Source organism: Pseudophryne corroboree, chromosome 9 (genome assembly GCF_028390025.1).
Source record: "Pseudophryne corroboree isolate aPseCor3 chromosome 9, aPseCor3.hap2, whole genome shotgun sequence".
Taxonomy (NCBI): domain Eukaryota; kingdom Metazoa; phylum Chordata; class Amphibia; order Anura; family Myobatrachidae; genus Pseudophryne; species Pseudophryne corroboree.
Window position 1 is genome coordinate 58719872 of NC_086452.1, and position 12924 is coordinate 58732795.

The window sequence follows — 12924 nt, forward strand, 5'->3', positions numbered from 1 at the left end:
ACTATTACCGTGGAGCCGCTATGGCCGCTAGACTTATTACACACGCTACAGACTAAGTACGCTATTTGCGTACTGAGTACCGTATGGATACGCACTTAGCGTATCAGACGCTATGCCGTGGGCGCGACGCACGAGCGGCACGTACGCACACGGATTCACGTTTCGTACTAAGCACGTTGTTAGCGTACTGAGTACCGTACTGATACGCTATTAGCGTATCAGACGCCGTGCCGTGGGTACAACGTACACGCGGCGCGGACGCACACAGAGTGATATACAGTAAACCTTAAGTAATGAAACAGTGTAAGGGTGTGCTTATACTTTAAACCTTAGCAGTCTAGTACTGCAACGATGTAATACCTGAAAACCTTAACAATGCTTATACACCTCCTAGCGATTGAGACGCTAAGAAAGCCCTTTGCAGGAAAGTGAAAACACAACACCGGTTTGTGGTAAACCACTGGGCTCTAACACCGCAGCGGATTATTCAGAGAAAAGGGGTAAACAGATACAAGTTATACACTACAGGCTAACAAAGAAATCTAAACAGAATAATAGAGAATAATGGCTACAGAGAATATACATACGTGGGGAATCGTTCGCAAGCGCGTCCTGGACCAGTCCTCAGCTATCAGGGAGAAAGCCTTCAGAGTCTGTGAGCTGGCCAGGCAACAGTGGTCTTTTTATACACAACATACATTCACAATACAATGGTCCCTGTAATCTCATTGTTCATTGGACACAGAGATGTGTCCCTACATTACAGCAAAGGTCATAGGTGGATTTGAACAGGTAGGCGATGTCCTTTCCCAACTGCTCTGGTGGGAGGTATCCTCTGGATTCCCGCCGCATGTGTAATTTACAGCAAATACAGTTAATGTTCATAATCTACTTTTGTACATAACTATACGCAGGAGCAAGCGATCTTTTCCTAGCTAACACCGGAATGTTACCCTAAAAATACCCTACAGCTGGATACCAGACATCACCTACCAACCTTTGTCTGACCCTTCCTATCATGCAAAGACGAATCTCTCTGTCCAAGAACTGTTTAAACTAACATTACTCGCTGACATGATCTAAGGGAACTATATCTACAAAATGCACTATTTGGGTTAAATATGCTGTGTTCGAGTCGCACGCTACACGCTCACAAACTCCGCCGTAAATACACATATCATGCGCACGAGTCGCCGGAGCGTCTCTTACGCAACTTGCGGGTATGTGTACGCACGGGGGACCGGGTGCACGAGCAGCGTGCATGTGCATGAGGGGTTAGTACAATGGATATGTATAACAATATTTTTCGACTTTGACAGTCGACCCTTTGGCAGTCAACAATAACTGCCACAATCTAAACATTTAAGCAGAAAAATATACAATACATATGAAATACCTATAAATGATTGGGTGGAGGGAGGAGAGGAGTAGGCGAGAAATGTATGGCCTAGTGGGATAGTAAAAGCATGTATGTATGAACTTCATGTCTGGGGGGCATGTATCATCGTGCCGTACATGTTCTAGATAAGCTTCGAGGTATTGCGAAGTGTACATTAAATCCTTCTTATCCCGTATTAAGGGTCTGTAAGTGGGCCAACAAACACTACCGAGCTCTTTTCGGCTTCTTGTTCCAACAAATGGGGTGCACATTAGTTGATGATACATGGAGGGGGGAAAAACATGTGAATGCTAATATATGTTCCTATGTCACCTGTCGACTATGTGTGTCACTACCTGAAGGTTGTAGAGATGAAGATAAGAAACATATGTCACAAATACATTCACATAATAATGTGTGCAATTGTCCTTGGGTGTCTGTTGAAGTCTTGTCCGGATAGGTGTATCCTTGCTGTGGGTGATAATCAAAGTCTTTCAAGTGTCCATAAAAAGTCTTTAAAGTCTCTAAAATGTCTCTCAAAGTCTGTAGAAATGTCCATCAGAGGTCTGTAGTCTTCTCCATCAACGTCTTTAGTCTTCTTCCGAATGGATGTCTTTTTGCTTGGGAGAAAAACAAAGGAGAAACGGGCGAAAGAAACGGACCGTGGAATCACGTCTTATCACAACATTGTCTCAATTGATGGATCATAAATTAAACCAGTTGTTGTAACAATGCCCTCGCTCCTCAAACTCACTTTGGTACTGCGCTTGCGCTGCATTAAAATCCGAACACATCTAAATATCAAACCAATCATTATGACAACTCCCAGGATACAAAGGAGAAACTTTCCTACATTCACGATAACATTTTGAGCCCATTCTCCTAAACCTGAGAACCAATTGCGTGGGTTCAACCATGAAACCCAGCCGGTCAGTTCATTACTCACAGCAGTCAGGGTAAGGTTGTGTCTCCTTCGGAACTCCCACTTCAACTGCAAGATATCGTCCATCTTTTGATCTATGACCTCGTGGGGTCATCAGTGCTGTTTGTAATATACGTACAGCATTTCACACCATACTGAGTTGCTAGGGTGACACAGTACCCGCCTGTCACCGCTGTGATGTAATTGAGAACCATCCTGTGCTGGATCAGTTCCGTTTTGTAAGCTTGCAATTCCCTCCCAGTATACCTGAAGGTGTCATCATACATCTCGGTGATATTGTCTATCAGGTTCGCTAGCGCATGAATATACCTAAAATTTATAATTCCTCTGGCGGTACTGGTGATATCTAACGCGAGTAGGAATTGAATCCCGGTGGATTCGTGGATCAAATCAGAGGCTGCGTGCTCTGTCCTATCTATAAGGTGTCTCTTAACAATGTGTTCGTAGTGAGTGTGAGTGTAAGGAGCTTGAGCATTGCGGTGAACGTCTTTCATCTTATTATGGGTAATGGTCATTACTTCTGGCAACACTCTTCCAATGTAACACAATCCCTCTGAGTTTGGGGCAAGCCACTTATACGCCTTCCTCCCGCATATGAAATATGCATCATCGGGGAGAACATATGGGACAGAATATGACATCACCATATTGCAAACATTCCAGGTGAAAAATCCTATCCCTAACTCTCTCATTTGTTCAGTACACGTATCAGGCTGTATGATATGCGCACAGTATCCTGGTGATACTTCTCCAACCCGCATGGTCCTACTTCCTAGAGTATACCTGTACCGAAAATATCTCCCACCGTCGGCTATTTGACATATAAGTTCTGGGTCTACAGGCATTCTATCGGCTCTGTGTGAAAATGCCATGGTTTGGTTGTTCCATGTCACTTCCCGATTTCCCGGCTTTCGGGGATTGGAAATGTTGAAACATATTAAGGACCTATCCACATGATATTGGTGGAGCTTCAAACTAGGAGGCCTAGAAATATTAAATTTCTTGTCCACCGGTTTCCCACCCCTTAATTCAAGTATTTCATCTAGTGTTAAAGGGTACGGTACTAATCCTGACTTGCTCTGACCTTGAGGTACTTGTGAGCACACCCAGCATTCAGTTTGGTTTAAAACCGTACCCACTAATGAGTGATAATCACTCAACGGATGACGGTCCATGTTGATATTAAGGCTGGACTGACATCTCTGGATGCACCGTCCTCAACTATGTTTTCACAATTTCTACAGATACAATTTTCTTCAGCCAATAACCCTTCACAATGTCTCCTAGTGTCATGACTACCAGATCGTTTTCTGATACTCGCCTTTGCTCGGTGACGGTGTTGCTCTTGGAATTCTACTAATCCGTCCTTGTCATCAGAACCCATTCCAGATCCTTTCTCGACCTCTCTGGTACTCTCACCGAAATAGACTGCTCTGGTCAACAACAGGGTCAACAGGAAAACCCGGAACACAGTCTCTTGGGGTAAGTCCATCTTGCAGGAGGAGAAAGAAAGAGTGGTAATGGGAGGTAAAGAAAATAATAGAAGGGAAAGAAAACTGGTGCGACAACCACCTCTGGTCTTGTAGTTCTCTGTGCTCAGGTGCCGTGACAATAGTCCTGCCTCTCAACCTTCCCGGAACAGGCACTCCAGTGATACGATTTCCTCTACACTCTCCTCTTTGTCACGGGCTTTCTCTGGGTCAGCGACCTTCTTACAGTGGGACGAGTGGACCCAAGTCTCTCTTTCGGCAACCTTCAATGCTGTCGTGCTGGTCAGTAAGACTTGGTACAATCCTTCCCACCGGTCAATCAGGCAACCTGAGCGTAGAAAATTTAGAATCATTACATAATCCCCAGGTTCAATGTCATGACAATTACTGTCTGGCAGATCAGGAATCACCAGCTTTAGATTGCTGTTTTGATTCCTCAACTGCTTGCTCATCTTAACCAAATACTTTACAGTCACTTCATTATTGCATTTCAAATCATCCTGGGGGTCAATCATTACATGGGGTTGTCGACCAAAAAGAATCTCAAAGGGTGATAGGTTAAGAGGGGACCTGGGAGTGGTTCTGATGCTGTACAATACAAGTGGCAAAGCTTCTGGCCACAACAATCCAGTTTCAGCCATCACTTTGCTCAGCTTGTTCTTAATAGTGCTGTTTACTCTTTCCACTTTCGCACTCGCCTGTGGGCGGTACGGAGTATGCAGCTTACTATTAATTCCCATTAATTTGCACATTACCTGAAAGACTTCACCTGTAAAATGGGTACCCCTGTCACTTTCAATTATCCTAGGGATACCATATCTGCACACAAATTCCTGCACGATTTTCTTTGCAGTAAACACAGCAGTATTTGTGGCAGCGGGGAACGCTTCTACCCAATTTGAAAACACATCAATACAAACCAACACATACTTTAAATTTCTACAGGGTGGCAATTGTATGAAATCAATCTGTATTACCTGAAAAGGGCCGTCTGTTGGCGGGATATGGGATGGTTCTGTTGGTATTGACTTTCAAATATTCTTCCTCAAGCAGGTAAGGCATCTCACTGCTCTTTTACCCGCATGAGAAGAGAATCCTGGCGCGCACCAGTAGGCTCTTACCAACTTGCACATACCCTCTTTGCCCAGATGAGTCAGACCATGTGCCGCCTCAGCTAAACTTGGAAGGTATGCTCTGGGAGCCACTGGCTTACCCTGTCCATCTGTCCAGAGTCCTGAGGACTCCTGGCCATATACTTTTGACCTCCAGACTGCCTTTTCCTGTGGAGAACACAAATTTTGCATTTCACTCAATTTTTGTGTGTTGACGGTATTGAATACCATCAGTTGTGTGATGTCTGTCTGTATGGGGGTGCTGGCTGCTGATTTAGCAGCTTCGTCTGCCCGGCTGTTACCAAGTGACACTGGGTCTTGGCTGTATGTGTGGGCTTTACACTTGATAACAGCCACTCTGTCAGGTTCCTGTATCGCTGCTAGAAGTCTTTTGATGTGGGTCGCATGCGCCACGGGTGTGCCAGCTGCCGTCATGAAATTTCTGAGGCGCCATAGGGCCCCCGAAATCATGTACTACTCCAAAGGCATACCTAGAATCCGTGTAGATATTGGCTGACTTACCCTTAGCCAATTCACACGCTCTGGTTAGGGCGACCAACTCAGCAACTTGTGCTGAGTGAGGTGGGCCCAGCGGTTCCGCTTCTATGGTACCTTTGTCATCTACGACTGCGTATCCAGTACACAAGTCTCCCGAGTCCGTCTGTCTGTGCCTCTTGAAGAAGCCGCCTGAGGTGCGGAGAAACGCGTTGAGGGTACAGAAGTAAGGGCCACACTTGACCATTAAGTGTCCCACGGAGCACGACATCCATCACTTTCAGCCGTTTGTTACAAGTTACCGGTGAATGATCCAGCCTGTGATTCAATCACTCCACTCTAACTCTCCTTGCATTTGGAACATTGTTACCTCCTGCCCGGCCGGGCGTCGCTCAGCAAGCTGGAGGATCTGTATGGTGATCTAATACAGGCAACTGGTGCTGCACAGAAAGAAGTGGCTTTCATCTGAATATACCGCTGACGGATGTCTCACCCATGCACAGGGTGATAACAAGCGGTTTCTTAACCATTTATCCCGTACAGCAAGAGATCATTACGTCTCAGTGAGTAACATTAATCGGCTGGTTTATTTTGCTCCAAGGAAACACTATTTAAATCTGGACACCTTTATGGTCACAAACGCTAATTACATCAGTTTACAGGACTTCCTTTTCATTTAAACTGTCTGATATGGAATTAATGTGAGAGATTAACCCTATCTTACAGAGACGGGTTCTCCTGCATATTAGTGTCCCTTTCACTTATTTATACACTTTATGTGTGAACTATAAGGTATAATACCTCAGTTATATGCTCTGTGTAGTGTTGTGTCTTTTAATCAGTTTGTTATTGGTTTTATGTTAATAAATTGTGTTTTTATCAACATCACTGGTACCGTGCGCCTACTTGGTGATTTTGTTTTAGTTGTTTCACTTTCAGGAGGCCGGCTACCTCCTTACCAAGTGGCTGCCATTACCAGTGCTATATTTGCACGACCCTGTTCAGCGCCTAAAAACCCTTTTTCTGTTTACTCCAAAGGCATACCTAGAATCCGTGTAGATATTGGCTGACTTACCCTTAGCCAATTCACACGCTCTGGTTAGGGCGACCAACTCAGCAACTTGTGCTGAGTGAGGTGGGCCCAGCGGTTCCGCTTCTATGGTACCTTTGTCATCTACGACTGCGTATCCAGTACACAAGTCTCCCGAGTCCGTCTGTCTGTGGCAACTACAGTCAGCGTAAAAAGTAAAATCTACGCCTTCCAGTGGGTTGTCACTAATGTCGGGCCTTGCAGTGAAAGTTTGGTTCAAATATTCCATACAATCATGTGTGTCAGTGTCTGTACTAAATCCTCCTTCACCATCACTCTCATCCCCCACCCTTTGTGCCTGTCCAGGCACACCTGGGAGATACGTTGCAGGATTTAGTGCGCTGCATCTCCTTATGGTGATGTTTACAGGAGCCATTAGTGGTAATTCCCACCTTGTAAACCGTGCTGATGAGACGTGTCTGGTTTGGGCAGAATTCAGTAAGGCTGACACTGCATGAGGTGTATGGATGGTCAGGTTGTGTCCTAACACTACATCTTCGCTTTTACTCACTAGCAATGCTATCGCTGCAACACTTCGCAAGCATGTGGGGAGAGACTGTGCTACGGTGTCCAATTGTGCACTGTAGTAAGCTACCGGCCTGCTGGCATCACCATGTCTCTGGGTTAAAACACCTGCCGCACACCCAGCACTCTCCGTACCGTACAATTCAAAGGGTTTCCCATAATATGGCATACCTAATGCTGGTGCCTGTGATAGGCACTGTTTGAGTCTCTCAAATGCCAGTTCGGACTCATCTGTGTGCGAAATCCGATCTGGTTTGTTTGACGAGACCATCTCTTGCAAAGGTAAGGCCAGTATGGAGAACCCTGGGATCCAGTTTCGGCAATACCCACACATTCCTAGGAAAGTGCGGATCTGTTGCTGGGTTTGTGGCAGAGTCATGTCGCGAATCGCCTGTATTCTATCAGCGGTGAGGTGTCTCAGTCCTTGTGTTAAACAGTGTCCCAAATATTTTACCTTGGTCTGACATAACTGCAACTTATCCTTTGAAACCTTGTGTCCCGTATCAGAAAGATGAAACAAAAGTTGTTTCGTGTCTCTCAAGGACGATTCGAGTGAATCAGAACACAGCAGTAAGTCATCTACATACTGTATTAATACTGATCCGCTCTCAGGTTGAAAGGATTGTAAACAGTCATGCAAAGCCTGTGAGAAAATACTTGGGCTGTCAATGAAACCTTGGGGTAAGCGAGTCCAGGTGTACTGTACTCCTCTGTATGTAAATGCAAACAAGTATTGGCTGTCAGGGTGCAGAGGGACCGAGAAGAAGGCGGAGCAGAGGTCAATAACAGTGAAAAATGTTGCAGTAGGAGGGATTTGCATAAGGATGACCGCTGGATTTGGCACTACGGGGAATTGGCTCTCAACTATTTTGTTTATCCCCCTTAGATCCTGCACTAGCCTGTAACCCCTCCCCCCACTCTTTTTCACAGGGAAGATGGGACTATTGGCAGTGCTGGACGTCCTAACTAGGATGCCCTGTTGCAGCAAGCGCTCTATGATTGGGTACACACCTAACTCCACCTCTGGCTTCAGAGGATACTGTGGGATTTTTGGAGCTATCCTACCATCTTTTACTTGCACTACTACAGGAGCTACATTTGCCATCAATCCAGTGTCTTGTCCATCTTTGGTCCAGAGGGACTCCGGTATCTGGGAGATCATTTCCTCTACCTTGGATGGACACCTGTCTGTAACAGTAGTGTGTGACATTAACCTTTGTGGGGAGTCTAACATATCCTGCACTTCCTGAGCGTGATTCTCGGGTATATCTAAGAAAACACCTTCAGGAGTACAATATATGACACACCCCATCTTACACAGTAAATCTCTCCCAAGTAGATTAGTCGGAGCCGATGCAGCTAGCAAAAAGGGGTGCTTGGTCTGCAAAGGCCCTATCGTAATCTCTGCTGGTTTACTTAAAGGGTAGTGTTGTACTACTCCTGTTACTCCCATCGCTGGAATTGTTTTACCCGTGGTTTTCATACCCACCGCTGAATTTAACACTGACTTGGCTGCCCCCGTATCTACAAGGAAAGGTAGTGATCTACCAGCTACATCAATTGTGACCTCAGGTTCACTTCCAAGGCTCGCAATTAATTTCACTGGCTGCAGACTACAGGTGTGACCCCCCCCCCTATGGTGTGTGGTGTCCCCCCCCGCAGCACGCTGGCAGCTACAATATGTGAGGGGGGTAACTGAGAATTTTCGAGACCTGCCAGTCTCTCTTTGGTGGGTACCTCTTTGTTTCCCCTGCATGCGGTTCATAACTTCTCCTCTGCGGTCCCTGATCCCAATTACGTGCGTCATACTGTGTGTCATGTTCTGGTCTAGGGGGTCGATATACCTTATGTGGGTCTTTAAAATTACAGTTTCGTGCGTAATGTCCTTCTCTCTGACAGTTATAACATGTTATCATATACGACTTACCAACAGGGGTCTGGGGTTTAGGCTGATGTGGCTTCGTTGTCAGGGCTTTGATACTTACTGTCATCAGCTTATCCCCCTGTGACTCCCTGTGCCTAATGATGTTCCGATCATGCTCAATAGCGGACTCTCTTAACGCAGCCACCGAGATACCTCTCCAACTTGGTTGAGTGGTTTGTACCCTGGTTCTCAACACTTCCTTTAACCCGTCCATTAATGCGGACACCGCTACCTCCCTATGGTGCACATTATCCTTAATGTCTTCGATCCCAGTAAATCTAGCCATTTCCTGCAGTGCTCGATGGAAATAGTCAGAAGCAGTTTCACCTTCCTTTTGTCTAATGGAGAAAATTTTATTCCACTTGACAACAGTTGGGAAATATACTCCTAACTGCAGATTGATCTGTTTTATGTTCTCCTGATTGTACTCATCAGTGAGAGGTACCTCTGCATCTAATTTACAGTCAGCAATGAATTTCACGGGGTCAATATTGGAGGGCAAACATGCCCGTAGCACTGTTCGCCAATCTTTGTTATTGGGTTCGGTGGCGTTACCTAGTTCTCTAATAAACCTCTGACATGCGGCTAGATCTTTCCTGGGATCGGGAAATTCAGACATAATTGTCCTCAATTCTGTCCGGGACCAGGGGCAATGCATAGCAATGTTCCTGACGGGAGTGATTCCCAGAGCGTCAGTCTTCCCATTGGGGACTGCGATCACCCTGACAGGATTCAGTTCAATTACATCACTTTGTGTTGATTCTACAATGTGAGGTGCAATGGTTTCTGCATAATGTACAGTACCGTACTTACCTGTGGACACGACCTCACCTGTCCCTCCACTAGGGGCCTTTGCTACTGCTCTTACTGGTTGGGCCGTGCCCACTTGAGTATCTTGTATGGTGGCTGCTAGAGAGAGTGCCGATATCGTGCTGGGCTCATCCTCTTGGTCGCAGTCCTGAGGGAAGTTTAAGATGGGATACAACTTGCACGGGTTAGCATTAGCATTAATACATTTATCTACTTTACTCTTATCGTCATTAATACATTTATTAAGTGCACTCTTATCGTATACTAGTATGCCATTCTCTGTAGCCATTTTCTCCCCTGTAATGTACGGTGGTGGTGGTGCAGTAGCTATCAGTTTCCTGCTAGGGTTGGAACCAGCTGCTTGAGCTAATCCCCGTTGTATCTCACCCTCCTGTTGCCATAACTGTAAACAATCATAATGTCTAATCCTTTGTTTCCTGGATTTTATCAGACATATCCTTCTCCTTAAATTTTGCAATACCTCAGGACTAAAACTGCCTACCTTAAGAAACAGTTCCCTATCTTCCACAGTCACACGTTCCCATTCATTGCATAAAACCTCTGTGTGTGATCCATATTTCTCACACATTATGCACCTCGCCGACCCTTTGGGCCGCGGATTATCAACCTGAACCCTGGTTGATCGTCCCTTACTTGAGCAACTGGCCCCCATTCTTTTGCAGGTATTGCCTTCTCAGCTAATTACTACAAAAACCAAATTACTCAGTGGTAAGGCGACGGTGAAAGTTCTCCGAGCGCTTTCACCCACTCACGCCCACGTTGGCCAGTAGACCCACACACTGTGCCCAATGCTGGTCGTACCCAACCTAGGGCCCTGCGTAACCGCTATTTACTGAGAGCGTGTGGGAGTGTGCTACCCCTCCCAGTAAATATCAGTTGTTGGAGATTTCCTGAGTGAACAGCGAAACTCCCTTAAAATAAAAAAAAACCTGTTACACAAATCACGTCTGTATGTACAATTAGCGTCTATGATCCCGTGATTTTACGCAAATGGCGTAATGGGTATCAAGTTGAACCAACTATTGCACACACTAACGCGCGGTACAGTCGCACTGCGTATAAGTAACTATTACTTATCCGCCGGACGACCAACGGAATCGATTGTTTAGGCTGCGAAACCTCAGCCGGAGCGTATCTGAACGAGCCTATATGGGTACTACGCAAACCCCCGGGGCTGCGCTCTCACCGCTGACCTTTCTCAGGCCACGGTTTTCAGAGCTTAGCTTGACTTAGTCAGCGGATTTCTGACTTCGCTGACCTCTTGGTCTGCTGTTATACTTGCTACCTTGCTCCTTTATACCTTATACAATGTTAACGTGAGAAAGCCACTCCCACGCCACCAAGTGTCCACTCACCTGTTGTGGTCTCCTACGGGATCCCGACTTCTGGGTTCACAAAACCTTTATTTGCACACTCACGCCCGTTCACTCATATACACTCTGATTTTTCTGTACAGAAAATTAACTTTCATTCAGGTGAAACAGCCTAGTCCCAGAGGTGATGCAATAAGAGAAGGATCTTTTAAACTAAATTTTGGAAACTGAACAAATTTGTGCTATTATCGCGTGGCTACCGTATCGCCTAAACTAAAACAATGTTATCGTGTGATTTGTATTAAGTGGGCGTATCTGTACGCACGTTGCGTAAAATACGCCACGTGTGTAGGCCTTTGCGTTGCGTACGCAGTCTCGCACACTGTCCGAGACACGTGTACAATGGCCGTATACGTCCGCAGTAATACAAATACCACACTTCTATAAATGTAAACGATATTTAACTATAATCGCTTACCAACACCACACGGTATCTCCTGTATAAACCTTTATAACTAGGTCAGGCTGCGTGAGTGTTTTACACGTACTCCCTTAAATATTACTCTACTAGGTGCTTCATCGCGCCCTACGGGCGCTCTTCACACCGTCGGAAGGGGCTACGCCCCTTTAACCCCTGCACGCCTTTCTGGGGTTCAATATATGGAGTATTCCCTGCATTCCTAGTTTTGTTAGTGTTTGAATATTGTACAATGAAAGGCCTTCCGATGGTGAAGGGGGCGTAGTCCCTTGCAACAGGAAGGGGTTTGGGGAGAGGGGACCGCGGATGGGGGAGGGGGTATGAAGGCGCTGTGGGTGGGGTAGGAGCAGGGTAGGAGCAGGTGGGGGATGGCAGCTGCAGGGCTGTTGCGGATGGAGGAGGGGTTCCGAAGGCGCTGCAGATGGGGAAGGGGTGGGAGCGGGTGTGCAGTGGATGGGGGAGGTGTCCAGGGGGCGCGGTGGGTGGGGGAGGGGTGGATGCGGGGGTAACGTGGGTGGGGAAGTGGCGGGTGCGGTGCTGTTGCGAATGGTGTAGGCGATGCGGATTGGGAAGGGCCTGCTGCGTGGGTGGGGTAGGGGATCCAAAGGTGCAGCGGGCGGGGGAGAGCCAGATGCAGGGTGTGGCGGATGGGGGAGGGGGTCCGGAGGTGATGTAGGTGGTGGAGGGGCGGGTGGCATAGGGGGTCTGGAGGCGCCGCGGGTGGGTACCGGGGGAGGGGGCCGGGGGGGCGTTGTGTGTGGGGGAGGGGCAGGTGGGGGAGGGGTAGATGCTGGGCTGGATGGGGGAGGGGTTCCAGAGGTACTGCGGGTGGGAAAGGGTGTGGCGGGTGGGTAGGAGGTGTGGAGGCGTTGCGGGTGGGAGAGGGGGGGGGGGTGCAGTGAATGGGGTTAGGGGTCCAGAGGAGGGAGGGTCCGTGTGTGTTGAGGTGTGGGGTCCGTAGGCGCTGTGGGTGGGGGTGCCACGGGTGGTGGAGGGACAGGTGTGTGGATTTGCGGTGGATGGGGGAGGGGGTCTGGAGGTGCTGCAGGTGGTGGAGGGGTGTGTGCGCGGGTGGGATAGGGGGTGGGTGCGGGGGTGCAGCGGATGGTGGAGGTGGTCCGGGAGTGTGGGAGAGGTGAGGTGCTGTGGGTGGGGGAGAGGCGGGTGAGGGGCTGTTGCGGATGAGGGAGGGGTTCCGGAGGCGCTGCAGGGTGGAAGGGTGCAGGTGTTGCGGGTGAGGTAGGGGGCCTGGAGGCGCTGCGGGTGGGGGTGCGGTGGATGGGGAGGGGCTGCAGGTGGTGGAGGAGCGGGTGGTGTAGGAGGTCCGGAGGTGCAGTGGGTGGTG

At 47.8% G+C, this 12924-nt stretch overlaps 1 protein-coding gene across 5 annotated transcripts in view; it reads right to left on the reverse strand.

The window, feature by feature from the left end:
* The window catches only part of DPH2 (diphthamide biosynthesis 2), a 49037-nt gene that overhangs the window by 29964 nt on the left and 6149 nt on the right, over positions 1-12924 (reverse strand). The window contains exon 1 of one of the 5 annotated variants that reach the window (XM_063939383.1): positions 588-652. The exons of the other annotated variants lie outside the window; for them this stretch is intronic. The gene's annotated coding sequence lies outside the window, so the exon portion shown is untranslated. Of the gene's footprint in view, positions 1-587; positions 653-12924 lie in introns of those variants that run through there. 5 annotated transcript variants of the gene reach the window in all.